The sequence below is a fragment of the Carica papaya genome, chromosome 3 (genome assembly GCF_054855325.1).
Source record: "Carica papaya isolate Zhongbai chromosome 3, ASM5485532v1, whole genome shotgun sequence".
In the NCBI taxonomy this organism is placed as follows: domain Eukaryota; kingdom Viridiplantae; phylum Streptophyta; class Magnoliopsida; order Brassicales; family Caricaceae; genus Carica; species Carica papaya.
The window spans coordinates 24,266,484-24,291,604 of record NC_142311.1 but is presented as its reverse complement, the minus strand read 5'-3'; positions in this window follow the sequence as shown (position 1 = coordinate 24,291,604).

Sequence of the window (25,121 nt, the reverse complement as noted above, 5' to 3'; positions counted from 1 at the left end):
TACACCAACTTCCATCAATCTCAATATAAATTGAGCTCGTTAACACCAGAAAAGTCTACAACCATGAATGTGGTCAGAAAATTAGTTTCAAACATAAACACTACATCCAAAACCTAAGATGAAAAGTTTTCTGCATAGCAGAGGATCATTTATAGTCCTCACCTTAAAGCGTCAATGACATAAGCAACAGAAAAACATCTTGATAGGTCTCAATCAGAAGCCTTTTGATTTTTGATAGAGTTTTCTCGTTCGGGTGAAAAGAAACAACAGGATTGTTTGTAAATTTTCATATGATTTTTATTGCTGCGAAGTGATGCTTAAATACATAAATTTTCAATTAAAATTACCAATTAACTAGGAAACAAATTCTGAAATCAAAAATAGAAAGGATAAACTTAAAAAATAAAGTTTGACTTATTCTTCTTAACGGCTAGGTGATCTGCTTGGTTCCATTTTCTTCACGTTTTCCTTATTCTTCTACATATTTATGTTTTTGGCTTCATCACTTCTGCACGTGCTCTTTTACTCATTTAGTATAATGTTTATTTTTTATAATTGACTGTTGCGATCTTCGAGGTGCATCACATCTCTAGAAAGTTAAGCTAATTGTCATATCAAGAGAGAGAAGGATGACTAACAAGATTTAGGGAGTGCGGAGGAAGCTTACAAAAGAGAGAACGGAGAGAGAAATGGGTGATATGTTTTTCTAGTGTAAGTTGGTCATTTTGCCAACATTTTTTTATTTTTCTTGCTAATGTTATTAGTCTGTCTGTTACCTTAATTTTTGCTCAGTTATGTTTTTCAAGTCTATATTAAATGTAAATAAAATTAGATATATTTTTTCAATTCCAATATTAAGTTATATTTTTATAGAATATACTTCATAATTTAGTATAAGAATAGATAAGAAAATGATACAGAGGATACTTTTAGTAATTATAGATATTATTTTGTACTATTCACATGCTAAACATAAACTGATACATAGTTTTTCATACTAGGCCCCTACATGGCATATATTTTCTCTTATCCTATATTGTGCTATTTAGTTCCATCTTGTTCAGTTCTTTCATTTCACCAAATGCTACATAAATGTTAAAATGTGAAACCTAATATGTTTCCTTTTAGGTTACCTTGGATGGTATGCAATTTTCTACCATATCACCTGATCGAAGCATTCGTGTATTTTAGTTCAGAACGGCTAAGCTAAGACGAGTTTATGATGAGTCACTTGAGGTAATGTTAATAACTTTGGCCTTGTATTTATGATATTCTTCCTTTTTGGATCATAAGAGATGATTGACTATTGTGCATATCATTGGCCCAAGATCTCCAAAGGAATGAAGCTCCCATGTATCGATTGAAAGTTGTTGATTTTGGACAAAGAATGGCTGTTGAAAAGGAAATTGAAAAGATAGAGACTAGCCCATAAGTTAATGCCTTTTTTTATGAAAGTTCTAATTTCCTTATATATGCAACACTTCTTGAAATAAAGGTAAGATGTGTTGCTCCCAAGTCATAAAATACTTATTATATGCCTCAACTTGTATCTATTTTTCTCCTTTAATGTTGTTCTTGATTTCCTTACTCTTTGCCTTAACCCGTTCTTATTTTTTTTATAGATACTAAATTTATACACCAATAAAGTTGCCCGAATTCTTAGAAAGGTAGAGAACAATGAAAGGGTTTTGAGAATGCCTTGCATCAAGGTGATTAAAGTAGTAAGAAAGTTGGAATAATTCCTTCTGCAGTAGCAAATGTTAACAAAAGAAAAGAGACTTTAACATATTCCACTATCTTATGTTTGCCTTCAAGAAGCACAGGATCGATTTATTTAGGTAGGAGATTGCTAGAATGCCATCGCCAATAAGTGTAAAATTTAGAAAAGTAAATCAAAAACAGCAAAACAGGAAAAAAATTCCCATGAGAAAAATCCCATGAGACGGCTGGTTGCCCGCACAGGTGCTGGGCATTGTGCTCACGTGGTGGCTACGGGACGTGCAAACAATGCGCACGTCCTGCCAGCACGCATGCAGGCACGGAACTTGTGCACAGTGTGCACATCTCGTCCATGCACATGGCGCGGCGTCAGGACCTGCATGTGCATCATATCACACGCAGGCGGGTCATCTGTGCATCACCTTGCATAGGGACAAGTGCAACACACTGTGCACAGACAGTAGGCCTGCACGTATAGGCCCTATACGCCTAGGGCTTACGCGAGCAGCGCCCAGTGTGTCAAGGCCCTGTGCACGCGGTAGGAGACCTATGCGCCAGCAGGCTAGCCTAAAATGCGCTGGCCGGAGCACTACCACCTTGGCACTGCACTGCGGCTACCTTGGGCAGTACATCGCCGCCACTGATGGACCTCTTCTCTCATTTTTCATGCCAAGCATCTTTTTCTCCTCTCTCTTCACCAGATTTTTCCATTTAGTGTGATTCCAACGGTTCTAAAATTTTATAAATTGTCCTCCCCCTTCCCTTCCTCTTCACACTTCCATTCTTCCATTTTACAAAGGTTCAGAGAGAAAAAAAAATAGTAGTCTAGTGAGAGAAAAAGAGAAAGAAAGGAGAACGGTGAGGGAGAAAATATCAAAGTTTTGGTAAGAAATCTAGTATTTCTTTCAACATCTTGAGGAGTATTTTTAGACAAGTTAATTTAATATAATTGTCATTTTGTCTATTTTGTATGCCTCTGTGTTAAGACGAGTCGATTTATTCTTGTTTTCAAGTACACTATGTGAATTGCCAACACTTGATGAATTTACATGTAATAAATATAATATGTAATCGGTAAAAATAAAAAGTATAAAAGAAAAGAAAAAGAGAAAAGTGGATGACGGCATGCCCTCTGGCGAGAGTGGTGTCGTACTATTTTTAGGGGTCACCCGTGACTAAGTAATGTCGTGACTATAGATATCTATTAGGGCCATAGATATCTATTAAGGCCACTATGGCTGGTACGACCATGGTCATAGATCGTACCATGGTTTGGGCAGTCGAAAATGGACCTGAGTAAATTGTTATACTTGCATCTGATCTGGTTATTTCACTTGAGTAGTTGGAAATCTGTATTTGCACTTAGAAATGGAAGTTGTAAACACTTCACGAAGCATGACATAAAAATCTGAGCATTTCATGATTTATTTGATTCTCTATTATCTAGCATGATGTATGTTAGATGATCTATATTAACGTATCATTTTCTTAAAAAATAAATGGTTTTCCATAATGTGAGATAGGTAAGCCCTCAAGTTAAATGGTAAGATGAAATAACTAACTTTTGAGATCTTACGATGTTAAATTTAATACTGTTTTTTTTACTGACTATATGAAACTTATTCTTTCCATGCCCCTCCAAATGAGAAAAAATTGAGGAACCGTAGGCTGACCTACCCTTGGAAATCTATGAGGATTCTGTGGATCCACAAGTCTGAGTGCATGACTATTCCCACACTCTGATGAGTCCAGTAGCATAGTGAAAGAAGTGGCCCTTATATTTGTTTTATATTTTGCAGCCACTTCTGGTCTCAGTATATATATGTATTGGAACTCATATGTATTTGTAAGGGATTTGTAATTATTTTATTTCGCTGCATAAATTTTATCATGCATTCGTTATTCTAAATCTATATCTCACACCCATTTACCTTAATTAGTACTTGGTGATGTAATTTCTCATCCTTGTTGTCTTGACTGGTGGAAGAAAGATAGCAAAAAATTATTGAGTTAGGCCTTCCCATGTAGTGATCGTACCTGCAAGGAGAGAATACAACTTACTTTTAGTGTTATCTCTTAAAGAAAAAAGAAAGAGCCTAAGTCTAATTGCATTGCTAGAAAGACCATTCTGTTTAAAAGTATCACAATTTTTTAAAAACTTAGTGAGATGTGCATTAGGGTCACTATTTGGAGAAGCCCTAAACTGAATCGAGGTTTGATTTCGAAATTGTTCGCATTGACACTCAATCAAATGATACTAGATAAAGCTCCTACAAGTGAAGGAGTAGCAAAGTCCCTAAGCACCCTTTCGTTATTCTCGTTCAAAACATTCCTTGCTTGTCCAATTTCTTCGTGTTCAACCATCTCAACTTTTGCTTGCCTTTCTGCTGCTAAGTGTTCTCTCGATTTTAGTCGTCTACAAGTCTTTTTAGTCTTTGGATTTATAGGAAGCAATTATGCGTTATTCGACCGACTCATATACCAACTGTAAATAGAAAAAGAAACGGTGTAAATCTCCTCACAATAAATAATAAATAAAAATAAAATAATTAAAATTAAAATGCAACTAAACTAAAAATAAGAAAATAAAATCTAGATTAATAATAGAACCCTTACTATTGATATTGATACCAACAATCTCCAGCAACAACGCCAAAAACTTGATGGATGAATTTAGAAGTGCACGAAATTGTTCAAGTAATAAAGTGATAAATGCAGTAACATCCCATACAAATTACGTATCAAGTACCAAAATTATAAAAAATTATACTATTATCTAGAAATTGAAATTAAATTTTTATAAAAAATAAAACAACTCAATCAAAGAAAAATTATTAAATTTATAAAAAACTATCAACGGAAACGCATCAGAGTAATTGATTTCACCTAAATCTTGAGTATATTTGAGTTTTGATTTCGCAATCGATTAAATCTAATATGCAATGGTCGAAATATCCTAATGTACTTTCGGTTTCCTTCCCAGTTTTTTCTATATCTATTAATCAACAATTATTAACTTTTTCTAACATTATTAATTTGATTCAATTAAATCTATGATAATTCGATTAATCCATGTTAATTCGACTATATTACTCCCGTTCAAGTTTCTATTAATGTGCTTAACAGTATATGTTTAATTAATGAAATTTTACTTTCGTTACTCTAAAAACATCAATCACAAATAAAGCTATGAGTTAACCAATTCTCATCAGTGAATTAAGTTCAATATTGTTAAATTGGAATAAGAAGAAATCTAAAAATTAAACCACAAACTTACCTTTGACTTAGGCTACATCAATTACTCTAGTAAGAAAATTTAGCCATACATGGTGGATTGAGCAACAACAATTATATTTAAGAGAAATATAATAATGTAATAATGAAGAATAAATTTATAAGAAATTTCAAACACTAGAATTTGGGTTTCATCATAAAAAAAATCCTGAAAATTTCTACCCCAAGAATCTGCTAACTAAAAATTAAATAAATATATTGCTTCATTAATTTCCTTTTTTTTCTCAGCTTTTCTCCCTTCTCTACTTTTGCATTCGACATTGTTTCGAATATGCTTCTACACCGGCGCTTTCGTCTTTTCCACTTTTGGTACTCCTTTCCATTTAGCTTGCTCTAGTACTCTGTTCTCTACTTCAACTCTGTAATCATATTTGCTTCACCTGCCAGCTGCTGTCTTCTGGAAGTTTTTTTCTCCCTAACGAATATGCAATTTTTTCTAATTTACCCGCTGGCTCCTCACTCCCTCTGTTCAGATCTGATTTTTTTGTAGGCAAAAGGAAAAGAAGAGATTGTTGAAACAATTTGAGAAACATAGTTTAAGGAAGAAAGTTTTTGCAGATAAAGGACATAAAAAAATTGCAAAAAATCCTTTGCTGCTTTATGTTATGTTATTCCAGAACTAAACATGCCTTTATTAGGCTTCCAACCGAACTAAAACTGATAAAAATCCTAACCATAATCTCTAAAATTCTACCACTAACAACAAATTATCAAAAGCAAAAAAATAAGGAAAACTAATATCTATAAGATTAAGAAAATACTAGCAAAAATAATTTAACATAAAATTTGCAAAATATCTACAGCACATTTGGACTAATACTTGAATCTTCAACAGTCCCATTTGGTTAAAAATTGCACACACAAAGAAGATTTTTGAAATAGATGAACTTCTCTATAGATAATGCCTTAGTGAGTATATTAACCAATTGGTTGTTTGTTCTACAATACTTCAAAGTAATCTTCTCCTTAACAACCAAATCACGAATAAAATGGAATCAAATATCAATATGCTTTGTTCTATTATGAAAAATTGGATTATTTGTCATGAAAATTGTTGTTTTGTTATCACATAATATATCCATTGCTCCTTATTGCTTTTGTTGTAATTCTGCTAGCATTCTCCTCAACCAAATGGCCTGACAGTCTACTGAAGAGGCTGTTATATACTCAACTTATGAGGAAGATAGTGCTTTTATGGCTTGCTTCTTTAAGCTCCAAGTAATTACTCCTGATCCAAGAGTAAAACAATTTCCTGAAATACTTCGCCTATCATCTAATGAACTAGCCCAATCATTATCTGTGAACCCACATAAACTGAAATTAGAAACCTTTGAGTATGAAATTATAACACCCTGAAAACTATTGCACTTAATTTGTAATTACAAACCCTTATTTATTCAGGCCCTAAGGCCACTTAAACACTTTAAATATTTCGTGATTTTAATTTTTAAATAAATATTGTATTTCACATTTTAAATTTCATATTTTTATTTAATTAAATATCCGGGTGGAAGGCAAAAATTCGGGTGGAAGGGTCCCGCCCGTGTGGGCACTTAAGTCACTCGCGCTGGCACTCCATATCGCTCGTGCGGGCACCCCACATCGCTCGCGAGAGCACTGTATATCGCTCGCGCGAGCACCATATGTCGATCGCACGTGCGTGCTAGCAGTAAGTAAAAGACATGCGCACTGTGCATATATTTTATCTATGCAGGGTGTGAGGCCCGGTCTACACGCGTCCCATCATGCGCAAGTGACCACAGCTCCGTATGCCCTATGCGCGCACCATCTGCACATCAAGCCTATGTAATAGGCCTGCGCGTATGGGCCTATGCGCAGTAGGCCTACGCGGATGGCCTAAGCGCAGTAGACCTACACGCAGCACTCTACGCGCTGTAGGTCCTACCCACACTGCTACCTCAGGCATTGTGCGCCCTCCTTCGGCGCCATTTGCCACCTTGGGCAATGGGCACCATAGGTTAGGTGGTGAGCCATTACTGGCTTGGGTGCCATGATGCTGTTAGTTGGACATGTCGTTGTCCCTTGAGCAACCTATCGCCATTGATTGGGTTACGTGCCTCTAGATTTTTGCACTACCGTCATGTCACGTCGTTCGTCCATCGACCACATCTGTCAATCGTCACATCACTTCTCTTCTCATCAAATTTTGCCATTTGGCGCAAATTTGACAGTCCTCATTTTCTATAAATAGGCACCTTCCCTTCACCATTTCCTCATCACTTCATTCCATTCTTCCATCCTCCAAGAGCTTAGAGAGAGAGGGAGTGATCTAGAGAGAGAAAGGGAGGAGAAGAAGAAAAAAAGGTGTAGGAAACTTTGAGATTTTGGTAAGGAATTTAGTATTTTTTTTTAAACATCCTAAGGAGCATTTCTAGAAAAAAAAATTATGAAGTTTGGATTTACGATTTGCATAATTAAGTTTTAATGCCTAAACGAAGTAAACTTTACTTGATAATGCATGTTTTATGATTGTATATGAACTCGTTAACTTGTATATGATTTAAATGATTAAATATTGATATATGATATAATTGATGGTGGAAAAGTGATTAAGTATGAAATGGTGTGTAGACATGAGAAACATGTACCAGTATTGACATGCATGATTTAATAAGTGTTTCGTTAGGCTTTTTATCTCGAGAGGTTTCTATTTCTCTCCCATCTGATCTAAAAAGATGTGAGAAGACTACTTACTGTGGATGACGGCGTACCCTCTGACGAGAGTGGTGATGCAATATGACTGTAGGGGTCACTGTTGGAGAAGTATGGTCATGGCCATAGTTAACATGTAGGACCACTATTGTTGGCACGACCATGGTCATAGATCATGCAATGGTTTGGTAAGCCACAAATGTACTATTGGTTTAGCAAGCCATAAATTTATGTTATTAATGAAGTAAATTAATCATTTCATATGGGTAGTTGAGAATCCATAGTGCTCTCAGTAGATGGAAGTTGGAACAACTTCGTGAAGAATAACACAAAAAACTGTGCATATTATTGTTAGTTTGATTTTCTCTATTATCAGCATGATTTATTTAATTGATATGATCATGGCATGATGGATTTGATATTTTCTTTAATAAATAAATTTTTTTCATAATTTAAAAAAAAACCCTGACGTGACTCTCGCTGATAAGTATTGTTGACATAATTAATCACTTTTAAAATTTTATGATGTTATTTAAATATTGTTTTCCTTACTAAGTATATGGAACTTACCCCTTTCTAAGTCCCCCTCAAGATGAGAAACATAGTGAGGAAATGATCGCTGACCTACCCCTTGAAGTCTTTGAGGATCCCATGGATCCATAAACCTTTGAGTGCATGACTTGTTTTCCCAATAAAGCAAGAAAAACTCAACCATATATCTGATCTTGGCCTTGGAGGCCCATGACCAAGAGGAAAGAGAAGCTTTCCCACCCACCTGCACAGGTCCTACACCAAACTAGGAAAACCTTATGCCTTCTCCTCCCAGACAGATTTGAAGAGTCCTAGTTAGACTCAAAAGCATTGTACATAGAAGAAACTACAAAGGAGAAGAAAAATGCATCTGAAAGGGACAAAAAGAATTAGCCAAAGAAAGTAAAGTTCTAAATGATTTCCTTCTTCCATTCTGACTTCAAGATCATAAGTAGAAGTCCTCTACAACTCGAAGTCTACATAAATAAAACAGTAAAATGACAAAAAACTTGATGTCGAAAAGAACTCAAAATCTACAAGCCAAAGGGGAGTCCTAGAAGCTTTCCTCAAGAGAGAGGTTTTTTTATTTAATTAACTGTTATTTTAATTAGAAGCTTTGCTTTTCTATTAAAAGTAGGTCTAAGAGTTAATTTAGAATATTTAAATTCTTATTCAAGTAGAACCCGTTAAACTGGTTTTCCTCGTCTTTTAAATGACTCTTTCAACTTTACCTCAGACCTTCTATTCATTACTTTCTAATCACCTATCTAGCCTATTTACGATTAATTTCTTCTCGTAGTATTAACTTAAATTTTCATCCTCCTATTATTGATTTGCTAACTCTCTAACCCCCAATAAGACTAAATTATCTTAGCACTATTAATTCTACCCATTGTTTTATTTTCTAATTTCCATTTTTATATACAAATTAATTTGCTTCCTATCCTTACTAGAGATTGCTTATTTTCTTGTTCTTTTTTTCTTTTTATTCTAGGGCTTTAAAATTATTGGTTAATGATTTTCAAACATTTATTATTTTCATACTCCCATTCCTTTAAGTTGCTTATTATTTTATATATTGCTTATACCCAAATCGTCGTATTTCTAAGTTTATTACTACGTCTTTTACCCTAGCATTAATGCTTTGATTCAATTACAAAATTTCAATTCGAATTTAAATACATTCGTATTACTACCTTCAAACAGCTGCGATGTGGCGACCATGATCACTATTAATTCTCTAGCTTTTCGAGGTGTTTTGTTCACTATGGCACCGCAACTTACTACATCTAACATTCTTCTTTTTGTGTGCAGCAATCCTTCAAAAAGATAGTGAATGAGAGATTATTCTGAGATATCATGTTGAGGGAAACTTACGCACAACCGCTTGAATCTTTTCTAATAATCATGGAGTCTCTCTGACTCTCTTTGTTTGATTTCGCATATTTATCTCCATATTCTAACAGCTCTGGAGGGGAAAAAATCTATCTAAAAACATTTTTACCATATTAGTCCAAGTAGTAATCGAACTAGGAATTAAATAAAATAACCAATCTTTAGCTACATCATCCAAAGAAAAGGGAAACACTCTCAATTTTATTTGTTCTTTAGAAACTCCTTGCGGCTTCATGCTTGAGAACACAATATGAAATTCCTTAAGATGCTTATACTGGTCTTGATTTTCCAATCCTCGAAACTTTGACAGCAAATGAATCAGCCTAGATTTTAGCTCAAACACAGCTTCTAAGACGGGATAAGTGATGCAAAGGGGCTACTGGTTGGTAGGCAAGGCTATCAGCACCCTTACGGTGTGTTCCTCAATCATCTACTTAGTTTCTGCTTTGGTTTCAATTGTTGTGTTGTTGTCTGCAAAAACTATGTCCTGCTGGCACATTATTCTCTTTAGATGGCTCTGTTTCCTTGCTTTTTGTGGTTTTCTTGATTTTCATATTATAAAGAAGAGGTTCTCCATGATAAGTCCTAGTCATAAAACAAAATAATTAGTTAATCTCAACTCCCAGGCAACAGTGCCAAAATTTGATGGGTGTCGAGTCCACCTAAAATAAAATCCTAATTAACTAATAAAACAATATTGTAGTAGTGATAAGAAGGGTCGAATCCACAGGGAATTAAAAACTAATTTTCTTCATTGACCAACGAATAAAAAGTAAATAAGGGGGATTTTGTAAAATCCAATACACAAAATATAAAATAAATAATAAGTAGAATAATTTTAAACAAACTCTTGCTGCAAATTAGAAACTAAAACAATTATAAGAAGAATTCCTAGCTGACAAAATAGCTAACTTTAGTTACATAATTGATCATAGATGCAAGGATTCGTTTTACCCAAAATATGGTAAATCAGTTATAGTTATCGAAAACGTTCCGACAATCAATCATTCCTTATTAATAAACCAACCAAGAAATGTTCGTTAGTTAGTTCTTCGCTGCCAAGTAGTCCTGGGAACATCCAAAAAATTTAACTTGTCAACAACCTTGAGAGCTAGAAGAACCTCATTCAAGTTTCCAAATTCATCTCTATGAACTGGTCAACTAGATTACTTACCTCCTCAATGCAGTACTGATTGCTACTTAGTGTCAGAACCACTTAAACAATTACAGATTCGAGGGTTTGACTAGCTATTTGCTATCTCTCCAATGTTCAACGGGCCCTGTTCAAACAAGTTCAAGACGGCAAATATGTATATGTGCAGAAAAATAAATTCCAAGGTTTAAATAAAATATAGATTAAACTAATTCGATCTCACATATACATCACTGGAGTTCACTAAATCTCAACAAGGAAAAAAAATAAATCAGCCACTCATGATGAACTTTTTAACACAAATGAGTTCTTACAGAGTAAAAGAAAAAAAAAGATGAAGAGGAAAAATTGCAAAAGCAGGAAAACTACTGTGTGTGGCCTCGAGAAGAAGAAAGACAAAGGATTTATTTGGCAGTTGCAATTTATGTAGCAAAAGTGGGCTAGGGTTTTTTCTTTTGTTGATTAGGATCCTTTTTCTTGTTTTTTGACTTATTCCAAGGTTTCTATAATATTTTTTCCTTGATTTTTGGCCCCAGATCTTGGCTAGAATGTCTTTTTTCCATATTTGAAAAGTTCACGTTTTAATTTAAATCTGCTGTTGTGCACAACTCTTAGGTTTGCTAAAGGCTAAGTTGTCTGTCTACTAGACCAAACCTTACTCAAGGCTTGTTTCTGGGCTGATGACTCTCTTCACGAACTCATCATCTTTTCATGTTATTTTTCTCTGTTTTATCCTTATATTATGTCCTGCAATAAAATATAAAAATTAGCTCAGATTAAATAGCATACTATCAAGTCTAACAATCCAAAAATGAGTGATAATGATGTCCTTTTTAGGTACTATCACCCTAGAAAAAAATCTCTCCAAACTTTCATAATTTTCTCGAAATTTTCTTCCCTCCAAATACTAATTTGTTTCTTAATTAATTTTTTTTCTCTCTTCCTCACGTTTCTCTTTCTTTTTCTTCTCTTCATTTTCTCTTTCTTTTTGCTAATGATTTTTCTCCATAATTCCCTTCCCTATTTACTTCTCCCTTCCGCCACTTCAAAGAGATGAGACATGTCGTGGCACTTGCATGCCAAAATCACAATTTTCTTTCTCCCTTCCGCCGCCTCACTCAATCACTTCCTCTCACTCGCACCACATGGCCATGGTTTGCCAATGTACCCTCATGCTTCATTTCATCCTTATCTAGTTTTTCTTCATGGCTCTTCTCTCTCCGTGCATATCTATATATGTATGTATATATACTATATAACCTTAATTTATATAATATATATAATACTTATTTTATTAATTTTTTATATATTTTATAATTATTATTAATTTAGTGTCACATCATTTCCCACTTCATCTCATTATTTATTCCTTAATTATGGTAATGCATTTCTTTATACATGTATATATGTATACATATAACATAAACTAATTTACCTATAATAATAATATATAATTTTACGTTATGTACTGAAACAAGTACATCCCCCACTTAGACCATGTACTTTTATATATATATATATATATATATATATATATATATATATATTACGTAACTATAAATTATATAGATTATATTATATAAATACGAACAGTAAATAATGACCATTTCTTTCTCTTCTTTTATATATATATAATTAACTAATTCATACATTAATTATTATATTAATTAATTTTGTTAATTAATTATTTACATCAATTAATATTCCTATTAATCTATTAATTAATATTAGTTAATACTTTATAGTATTTAATTAATTTAGAATAATATATGTATAATAATAATTTAATTAATATATATACCTATATATTATATAATAATATCTTATTATATAATTTACAGTATAAATAATTTAAAATATTTTCTTTTTTCCATTATTTTCTATTCTCATATGTTAACTAAAGTTCTTCAAAATTTCGAACTTTTAGTTCCAACGAATGGTTCGTAAACATTTTAAACTTAAAAGATCACCTTATCCCTCAATCGGGGATAAAATACTAATTTTTATTTTCTCACTTTATTTTTCATTTCGATTGATAACCTTCCTCTCTCTTTTCCGAGCGACAGCCCGGTTCCCTCTCTCTCTCTCCTTTGCTCGAGCATCTCTCCCCTGTTTAGGAGCCCTAACCGAGTTTTTTCCTATTTTTATGTATTTTAATATTTTCATTATTATATATTTATTTATTTATATCCTAATTTCTAATTCATTCTTTTGGTTTTAATAAATTAAATAAGGGTTAGAATAATCGGGATATTACATTCTTGCCCCAAAAATTACACTTCTATTCCCCAAAATTTATCTTAAAACAACATAGAAACCGATCCATAAATCAAAGGAAAATGGCTTACATTACTTCTCGGGTTGCTTTCCTTTCTTCTCTTTTTTAGCTTTATTCTTTCCTCCTCTTTCTTCCTTATTTTCTTCTTCTCTCTTTCTCTTTCTTACTCTAGAAATTTTTTCGGACTTTTCCCCATGATTTCTTGATCTTTCACAATTCTTATGATTTTCTCTTTCTCTTTTTCTCTCTCACTCTCTTGGGTTTTTGACGCAAGAGGGAATGGGAAGGATCATTTTGACTCCTGGAACCTCATCCAAATGCCTGCAAAATCAAAACTTAACAACCTAATTAACCCCTCCCTCTACTTGAATCTACAACCACGAATATGACATGCAAAAACAAGAACTAAGGAATAAAAAAGAAAAAAAGAAAGACGCCACAGATTTATGCCATAAATAGATCCCAACTCCTTGGCTCACTAAGATTTCGGAAAGCTCCTTACCTTCAAAGAACTTGATGAAGAAAAAATTAGCATAAGGGTAATTTGATGAAGAACTCAAAACTTTAATTTTATTAATTCTCAAAGTTGTGTTTATAAAACTTGAACTTAAGATTTTGGAAAGCTCCTTGCCTGTTTGTTTGCATGTTGTGGGATATGCGGGCACAGTTGCCCATACATCCTACCTGCATGACCATGTAGATTGGGTGCTTGCACTTGCGGAGACCATGTTTTGCACATGGGGAGGCCAACGTGTAGGCCACATGTATCCATACCCATATCAAATTTTGGGTTTTCTCCTGGGCTGGGATTCATAGGCAACTCTAGGTTTCTCCTTGGCCGTAAGGCCTAGTAACTTTCTTATTTCCCATCTCTTCTAATTCGGTCTCTTCTTAGACTGAGGTTTAGATGTAATTAATCCAAATTTGTTGTCTCAGGCTTGTACTTGAGTGGATTCAGTTTGATCACTTTCTGTCCGGGAACACTTGCGAATATATCCAGGAAGTTCACTTTTGTTTAAGATTTTTCTCCCTTCATTAATCATAGAATCCTCCTTATCATCATTGGCCTTTTTCTCAATTATTATCACATTAGTTTCTTTTTTTCTCACTTGCCTTCTCGGCTTTGCATGCTCCTTCCCTTTTCCCCAAACCCCTATTTATATGGAAAGAGGGCTCAAAAGAGTCAACCAAGAGCTAGACACTTGTCAAGCTAAAATCTTCATAGAACTCCTTTACCCAACACCTCATGCTTACTTCTTCACCTCTATTGTGGCACCACCTGATTGTCTACTTTAACATGTTTTCTTGAGACCTCATACTTATTTTCTCACCTCTTCCTCTTGTACCGCCACCTAGCTACCTGTTTCAAGATGTGTTCCTACAGCTCATGCTTGTTTCCTCACCTTTTCCTCTTATCCTACCATCTAGCTACATGCTTCAACATTTTTTTCCAGCACCTTATACTTGCTTCCTCACCTCTTCCTCTAGTCCTGCCACTTAGTTGCCTGCTTCACCTTATTGATGTTATCAAGTCCCAACCAATAACATTTTGAAATTTGCTTAAGGTTTTGCCTAAGAGACAACAAGATACCCAAGAGGAAGCTTATTGGGGGAAACTTTTCTTCCCTCTCAGATTTCCATTTTTCTCTCTAGTTTTCCTTCTACAAAATTTTTTCTCATTGTACATTTTTGTTTCCTCACATGTTAACTTGCACTCGCTTGAATTTCAGTTTCAAATTCTACTAATTTTTGTATTGAAAGGAAATTGTATCCCAAAATGTAACGTCCTAGCCTATTAAAGAGTCTTGAACATACACACACACGATTTCAAATTAATAGAACCCATAAAAGCATTAATTAAGTGCAATAATTTAAAAATGAATATCACATTCCTTGCATATTTAATTCCAAACAACAATATATATGAGCCCTATCTATAGTCTAAAACAAGTACTAACCGTAAAAGAAAAAACAAGTAACCTTAAGTTTTATCTAAAGTAAAATAAAAGATTTATGTGAGGAATCCCTCAGCGTTCAGGAGTGAAATCCTTTACGTCCTGATTTGAAAAAGATAAATAATGAATCGGATGAGCTACACTAACTGAGTAAGGATACAAAAACCAAAGAACATAAAAACCTATTAAAGCGGTGTAGAAAATAGTAAAACATCCAATAAAATATTGATTTTAATAAAATTAGTTTTTAATTTAGAAACCTGTTAAATTTCTTTATTTCATGTCATATCCTTTCTAAACCCTTATCCCTATCCTACGGTCCCCATTATTCCTTTCTTAAATTTCCCTTCCACTTGATTGGTCCCTATTTCTTTTTGCTTTTCCTTTAAACATTTCCTTATTCGTTTTTTCCCTCATTATCGAACCATTTCCATGCTCATTCAACAAACATTTTATTCTATATAACAATAATCCTTAGAGCATACTCATATTCAAAAGTCATGCATTTTAATCCAATCAAATAAATAATTCTTTAGCATCCTACTATAGAGCTAGAATTTTGTTTACTTTTTTATATTTCATCACACGATGCCGTTTTCACCGATATCATTGAGTGTCCACAACGATCCACTATACATGTGGATACTCAACATTTCCATAAGAACAAATCGGTCGTCCTCATGCTTCAACCTATATGAGCGCCACAATCATCAGTGATCCTCATACCCCAACTCATATGCGTCCACAATAATCGACTATCCCCTACCCCAACCCATATGGGCACCTTAGTCACTAGTCGTCTTCATACCCCAACCTATATGAGTGCTGATAACCACTTCCCAACCATGTCTAGCTGAGGCCATATCCATAATAAGATGCACTATATAAATATTATACATGCACCCTTCCTCACTAATCATATTGTTAAAAGTACGTATTTATAATTCAAGCATTCGTCCTTACTCACTACCTAACCTCCATATGTACCCTCACACACACATAATTACACCTTACCCACATAACACACTCACTCGTTGTCCTACCCTATGACACGTACACCAATCGTCAACACACACATATACAACCCTTTATCCCTACTCGGATGCACACTTACAACCACACGTATATAGATACACACTAGAATAATACGTCAAGATTTTATGATAAAATTTTACATAAAAAGAGCTGGTAAATGAGAAAAAGTTACATGGAAAATATGCAACACGAAGACACATAAAAAATCCACAAAAAGGTAACATGATTTTTCGACTAGCTATTTTAGGGTTAAGGCCTCGGTAAATGACTACAGGGAATTATTAAGGTGTCCTTAAAGTGACCGAGAGCTAAATACATCATTTTCACTGGTTATTGGCCACGAGTTAGCCTCTTACTCTCGGGAAGTTGTGTCTCTCCCTAGCTGAGTGTGTACATGTCCAAATCATTATGGAAACAAAAAAAATAATGAAAGGAACAGGAGCGATTACTTACCAAGGTTGGAGGCCAAGCATGTCGTCCTTATAGGCCGTCGGTTGCGGTTCACGACTCTTCCTCTTAGGTTTGGGGATTTCTAGCTAAGAAACAGGGTTAATAATTAAAAAGTAACTGTGACATCCCAGGTGCCAATTAGGGCAAATGGGTGTTAGATAAAAATTTAGAATAACGAGTGCACAATAATATTTATGTAGTGGAATCAAACCTTAACAAATTCCTTATAGATATATATATAATGTTTCAAATACATACATCATTGAGGCCAGAAGTGGCTACAAAATATAAAACATGAGGGCCACTTCTTTCACTATATTATTGAAACTCATCAGAGTGTGGAATAGACATGCACTCAGACTTGTGGATCTACGAGATTCTCATAGACTTCCAAGGGTAGGTCTACCTATGGTTCCTCATTTTTTTCCTCATCTAGGGGGGGAGGATGGAAGGAGTGGGTTCCATATGCTCAGCAAGAAAAATAGTATTAAATTAACATCGTAAGATTTCAAAAACTTATTATTTTTCTTACTATTCAACTTTCTTGTTTACCTAACTCATCATTAGGAAAAATCATTTATTTGAATATCAAAATAGTACCTTAGCACACAAAATTCAAATATACATATATCATGCCAAATATTAGAAAAAATCAAATAAATCATGAAATGCACAAATTTTTTGTGTCATGCTTCGCGAAGTCATTACAAACTTCTGTCTTTGAGGGTAGATACAGATACAGATTTTTAACTGCCTAAGTGGAATGACCATATCAGATACAGATACAACAATTTGTTCAGGTCAACTTTCAACTGGCCAAAACGTGGTACGATCTATGCCCACGATTGTATCAACCATAGTGGTCCTAATAGATAGTCTATAGCCATGACACTACTAAGTCATAGGTGACCCCCTATAGATAGTGTGATACCACTTTCATCAAAAGGCACGCCGTCATCTACCGGGAGTGGTTCTCTTACGTCTTTTCAGACTAGATAGGGGAGGGAGAAACAGATACCCTGAAGGGCAAGGGGAACAGATACCTCTCAGAGGTAAAAAGCCTAAAGAGACGTGATATAATATGCATGTCAATACAGATACACTTCAGACCATACAGGCTTCATTCCACTATTTATTTTTCTTTTTTTAATTTTACTTTTATAGTCACGGACTACATATTACATTTATTACATGTAAATTTATCAAATGTCAGTAAATCACACAACATACTTGAAAATAAGAACAATTCGACTCATTTGAATATAAAGGCACAAAACAGGCAAAATAACTATTTTATTAAATTTTTTCATCTAAAAATACTCTTTAAGATGTTGAAAGTAATACTAAATTCGTTACCGAAACTTCGATGTTTTCTTCTTCATCATTTTTCCTGTCTTTCTCTTATTCTCTCACTAATTTACTATCTCTCTCTCTAAACTTTTGAAAAATGGAAAAAATGGAACTGTGGAGAGGAAGAGAAGGGGGAGAGCAATTTATAGAATTTCAAAATTGTTGGATTCGCGCCAAGTGGTGAAATTTGATGAAGAAAGAGGAAAAAAATATTTTTGGTATGAAAAACGAGGGAGGAAAATTTCCTCCATCGATAGTAGTGGTGCTCTGCCCAAGGCAGCAGCGGAGCACTGCCCAAGATGGCAAAGCTTGGCCAGTCCGCTGCAGGCGCACAGGCCTAATGCAGCGCGTACAGGGCCTTGGCGCACTGAGCGCCGCGTGAGCAGGCCAAGGCCCACAGGGCCTATCCCCGCTGGCCTGCTACGCAGACGGTGCATGCACATTTTGTGACACCAGTCCATGCGTGAAGTAAAACGCGGACGGCCCACCTGTACACGATAGGACGTGCGCGCAGGTCTTAACCCCATTCCGTGCGCGCAGATAGGATGTGTGCGTTGTGCGCACATCCTATGCGTGAATATATGCGGAGGAGACGTGCATGTTGGCGTGCAAATGGGATGTACGCATGCCTCGCGGCCATTGTGCACGCATGTGCATGCGCACAGTGCCTAACACCCGCGCGGGCAAACCATTTCCTCGCGGGAAAAAGGTTATCTCACATTTCGCCATTTTCTGATTTGTTTTCTAAATTTTTCTTTTGAAATAAAATAAAATAATAATAAAATTAATAAAATAATTAATTAATTAAAAACAAAAATAAATTAAAATACGGATCTCGAGAACAGCGTAAATTAATTTAAATTTAAGGCAGCCAAATGCCCAAATAAATAGAGTTTCCAAATCATTTTAGCACAGTGATAAGCGGGGTATTACAGTAACAATGAGCGGAATGGCAAAGAAAGGAGGAGAAAATACACTTGCTAGAGTCAATTTGGGTCTCTGGCATGGCGGTGTCGCAGTGCTCCACTAACGACTTCTTTCTTCAGTATCAACTTCTCCTTCCTCTCCTACTATCTCTGTCAACTATGATTTTAAGAGCCAATAGGGAAAAAGCTTAAATACTCCTACCTAAAAGATCTCGACCGCTTGATTGAGCTAATGTGGCATGCAGAGAGTTCGTTTGATCGGGTGTCACTAATGGCATATCTGTCTTTTTCCTTCACATGCATTCTTTGTCATTGGATCGTCCATCTTCCCAGATCTGGGTTATTCATCACACGAACCATTGGATTAGCATGTGTTCGAATCAGGGTAGTTCAATCCCAAGCTTGTGGATTGCTAGCATGGGATCCTGCATGGATTGGTCAACTGATGCGATGGTCACACATCATGACCGGTTGGTCATGTTTCTATGTTAGCCACTCTACATGGCCTATTTCTTTTGAAATTTCAGAGTGACCCTAGTCACCTAAAATTCTTTCAAATAGGTCTATTTTAATCATAAAATGGCTCTGACTTTAAAATTTTATTTCAGAAAGGTCCTAAATTAATTTTTCTAATTATTTTTCACATTTTTGGTCGATTTCACTTTTAATTTAACACATCCAAATATTTTTAAATTATAAAATGCAATAAATAAAGTTTATCCTTCATTAATTGACGAAATTTAACCATTTTTAAATCTTGGATATTATAATTCTCCTCCCAAAAAAATTTAGTCCTCCAAATTACTATAACACATGAGGTGTTTAGCTTTGAGGTCAGACTCCAACTTCTAAATAACTTCATCCTTAGAATGATTATGTCATAAGACTTTGACAAAGGGAATTTTACTATTGCGAAAGATTTTCTCTCTTAGGTCCAAGATTCTAATGGATATCTCTTTGTAGGATAGATCCTCGTGAGTGGAAGAAGCTTATAAGACAAGATATACAAGGGATCAGGGTTGTACATATGTAGCATTGACTCGTAGAAGACATTGTAGACTCTGGACATCTTTGGTGGCAACGTTAACCTATAGGCAAACAATCCAATTCTCTCCAACATCTCAAAAGGTCGAATAAAATGAGGGTTCAAATTTTCTTTCCGTTCAAATCTAGTGACCCTTGAGAGGGGGTATTTTAAAAAAAGATACGATCGCCTACTTCAAACTCCAAGTCCCTTTTTCGAGTATTCGCATAACTCTTTTGTTTGCTTTAGGTCATCTGAATATTTTTTATTATCTTGACAATCTTTATTGTAGTCTCATCTACAAGATTTGGATCGATCAATTTTTCATCACTTACTTCTTCGTAACATATTGAAGATACAGGGTTGACTGTATAGTACTTCATAAGGAGTAATGCAATACTTACTTGATAACTTTTGTTGTAGACAGACTCTATTAATGGTAGGTGATCATCCAATGGTTCCCGAAATCCAAAATACAGGTCCTAAACATGTCCTTTAGCGTGTGAATTGTTCTTTTGGATTAACCATCCGTTTGAAGGTGGAATATTGTATTGAAGGATAATTTGGTTCCTATGGCTTGTTGAAAACTTGCTCAAAATCTGAAGAAAATCCTGAGATCCCAGTCTGATACCATTAACATTAGAATGTCATGCAACTTGACTATCTTCTTGATATAAGTTTTGGCCAAGTTGTCTAAGGAATCTGTCGTCTTTATAATTAGGAAATTAGAAGATTTGGTGAGTTAGTCAACTATTATCCAAAAAGTATCGTGACTTAAATAGGTTTTGGGCAATCTCATTGTAAAATTTACAGTAATGTGTTCCCATTTTCATTCTAGAATTGGCAGTGATTGAAGTATACCACATGGTTGTTAATGCTCTACCTTAACCTGTTCACAAATGAGACACTTAGAGACAAAAATAACAATATCTTTTTTCATACCATTTCACCAAAACTGGGGTTGCATGTTTTGGTACATCTTGGTATTACTCGAATGTATAATGAACTTTGAACTGTGATACTCTATCATAATATCCTTTTTCAACTCATCATTCCTATGAACACAACCTGGCTAATATGAGTAACCCATTATTAGAAATTTGGAATTATGGCTTTAAATCCTATTCCGTGTCCTTTCTTATGGCTGTTAAGGCGGGATCAGTCAACTGAGCCTCTTTAATCTTATGGATTAATTCAGGTTGGATTGTTAAATGAGCCAAGTATGTAACATGTATACGATCTTGTAGTTGTATTCTCTGCATGGCTTCTACTAATTGCCACTCGAAGATTATCATATGGGATAACGTACCTGTTTTCTTCCTGTTGAGAGTATCTGCCACCACATTACCCTTGTCTAGATGGTATAAGATCTTACAATCATAATCATTTAGAAGTTTCATCCTATATCTCTGGCTTATATTGAGATCACTCTGAATGAAAATATATTTCAAGATCTTATGGTCAATGTAGATTTCGAATGTCTCACCATATAAGTAATATCACTAGATTTTCAAGATGTAGACAATCACAACAAGCTCCAAGTTATGGGTGAATTAATTTGGTTTATGGATTTTCAATTGTTTAGACCTATAAGCTATGACTTGTCCATACTGCATCAGTAGATAGCCCAATCCTTGATAAGAAGAATCATTGTATACTGTGAATCTCCCTATTCCATTCGGTAGAGCCAACACAAGTGTAGTGGTCAATCGCTTCTTAAGTACTGTAAAGCTTCTCTCGCATGAAACTTAATATCATTCATCGTGAGTCATGTTAGAGGAGCTATAATACTTGAGAATTGCTCTACAAACTTGCAGTAATACCTGGTCATACCTAAGAAACTTCTGAGCTCTTTGACTATAGTAGGTTATTTCTAATCTACCACAGCCTCTATCTTACATGGATTCGCTAATACTTCATCCTTTAATATTATATTCCATAGGGAGGGGATCTATTCAAACCAAAAACCACACTTACTCAGCTTTGCATACAACTTATTTTCTATGACAACCTGCAAGACTTGAATCAGATGTCGGACATGTTCTTCCTTGCTCTCAGAGTATACCTAGATGTCATCGATGAAGGCTATGACAAATTGATCTAAAAATGGCTTGAAGATCCTATTTAACACCTCCATAAAAATTTCAAGTGCATTAGTAAATCTAAACGACACGATGGAAAACTCGTAATGTTCATACTTGGTCCAAAAAGCTATCTTGCAATGTTTTCATCTTTGATATTTAGCTAATGATACCCTGAACACAGGTCAATCTTAGATAAGATTTGTGTACCCTATAACTAATGAAAAAGGTCATTAATCCTAGTGAGATGGTAATTATTCTTAACTGTAACTCTATTTAGATTCTTATAGTCTATGCACAATCTCAATGTCCCATCATTTTTCTATGCAAATATGACTCCAACACCCCAAGGCAATATACTATGTCGTGTAGCTCTTTGATTTGTATCCTAAATTCTTCTGTTTCAACACAACTCATATGATCTGAGTATTCAGTTGAAGATTAATAAAAATTCTACTTCTCGATCTATTAATAACCTAGTAGTTCATCAGAAAATACATCAAAAAAATCCTAAACAAGAGGGATTTCTTAGATGTAGATCTCTTTTATTGGTTTACCTATGAAAGAAGATCATTAAGTAAGTTTTTTAAGTAGTTAAGTTTAATTGTCCACTCACTCATGCATCGACAAAAATTAAGATAGTATTAATAAGAAAAAGGTTCTTTATTAGGGATGTTGAATACAAGTTTCTTATGATAACAGTCGACACTAATCTTATGCAGTGAGAGCATACACTTTGCCCTAAACTGTTAGCTTGGCTTGTCTATGGATCACATGACACACTCTAACAAATGCTGGGTACTCCCACACCTATCTTACAACTGGATTATGAGGAGAGCCCATGGCACTATCCTGGGCTTCTTATTCAGTTCATCTGGTGTTGCTAGTGCTAACCTTCGATATAGATCTAGGTCTAATACTACCCATTACTGAGGGAAAACTCAGGATGTTTCTTTCAATTAGTTGTGCCATAGCTAACACCTTCGAGTATGTGTGGAGCTATGAGACATGTAACTGTGTTTGATCTCAAGACAAAGACGCCATTGAAATCTCTTGACCTTCCTACCTTCATCTGTCATACTATTGGGGAATAGCAGCCCAACTTGATGAACCTCCGAGCATAGTTAATGACTGACAAGTTCTCTTGACTAAGTAGTGCAAACTCTATCTCTTTCTGGTGGCGGATGTGTTCTAAAAAGTACTCAGCATAGAATACTATTATAAAATGCTCCTAAGCAGCAAAGGTGGGCAAGGTGGTCTATTTGAGTTCACACCAACATTCTGTTTCTCCCACGAGCATGTATGTAGGGAGAATGACCTTCTGTTCTAGGGTCATCCCAAGTGTCTTGAAGACTTTCTTAATTTCTTTCAACCAACCCTAAGCTTTCTTAAAGGTAGATACCCTTGCAAAAGTAGATGGGTTAAGCCTTTTGTACCTTTTTATGTAGCTTGGGTCCATCACCGGTTCCTGCTGGAGGGGAGCTGGATTAACTGCAAAGGAACTAGATTATACTGAAGAGGAATTGGATTTTACTGAGGAGGAACTAGATTATATTGAGGTGGGATTGGATTATGTTGGGGTGGAACTAGATCTTGCTTAAGTGGAGGTGGGTCATACCGTGGTAGAGATAGAGGGAGATAAAGCAACTCTCTCCTCTCCTCCCTAACTTGCTCGGCTGAAATCAACCTCTCGACCATGTTGTAGAGTCAATCGATGTCCTTCAGTAAAGATTCCACATGAGCTATTCTGTTCAAAGGGAGTCTTCCTCGCCTCATGTTTCTCTTTCTGACATCACAAGACAAACGTTTAGGGTTTGATGTTATAAACTTTTTCCCATCCTTCACTTATCTTAAGCCTCATGTAAAAAGAATGGTTTTGATGAATGTATGCTTTAATACTAACTGTAATGTTCCAACCCTTTTAAGAGTCTTAAATGTACTATACATGATTTTCAATTAACAGAATCCACAAAAGCATTCATTAAGTGCAACAATTTAAAAATGAAACTCACATTCCTTGTATATTAAATTCCAAACAACAATATTCATGAGACTTGTCTATAATACAAAACAAGTACTAAACATAAAAAGGAGAACAATTAACCTTAAGTTCTGTATAAATTAAAATAGAAGATCCTCATAACAAATCCCTCACTGTTCGGGAATGGGTCCTGAATGTCCTAATCTTAAAAAGATAAATAATGAATTGAATGAGCTATATTAGCTCAGTAAGGATACAAAAAAACTAAATAATCTAATGGCTTATATTAGCATTCTAGAAAATAGTAAAATAGCCAATAGAATATTAATTTTAATAAAATTAGTTTTTAATTTAGAAACCTATTAAATTTCTCATTTCATGTCATATCATTTCTAAATCCTTATCCCTAACCTAAGGTCCTAATTATTCCTTTCCTAAATTTCCCTTCCACTTGGTAGGTCCCTGATTCTTTATGCTTTTCCTTTAAACATTTCTTTGCTAGTTGACAAACATTTTTCCACTCATTATCGAACCATTTCCATACTCATTCAACAAACATTTCATTCTCAATAACAATAGTCCTCAGAGCATAATCATATTCAGATGTCATGCATTTTAATCCAATCAAATCATTTATTCTTTATTGTCCTACTATAGAGTTAGAATTTTATTTACTTTAGAATTTTATTTACTTTTTTTTATATTTCATCACTTTTGATGCCGTTTTGACCAGTATCATTGAGGGTGCCCAAGGATTCCCTCTACATGTAGATACTCAATATTTTCATAAGAACAAATTGATCATCCTCATACCCCAACCCATATGAGCACTATAATCATCAACCATCCTCATATCCTAACCCGTACAAGTTCTACTATAATTAACTGTCCCTATACCCCAACTCGTATGGGTGCCTCAGTCACCGATCGTCCTTACACCTCAACATATATGAGTGTTGATAACCGCTTCCCGACCACGTATGGCTGAGGCCATATCCATAGTAGGTGTGATATCCCCGATACAAATTAAGGCATAAGGGTGTAAGATACAGAAACAAATTACGAGTGCATGACAAAAATTGTATACAAAAAAGAAAATTATTACAAATTTCTTACCAAAATATATGAGTTCCAATTACACATATATATATAACTAACGATAAAAGTGGCAACGAAATACAAAATATCAAAATACAAAAGGGAGACTTCTTTCACTATGCGATTGGACTCATCAAAGTGCAGGACAAGTCATGCACTCAAGGTTTATAGATCCACA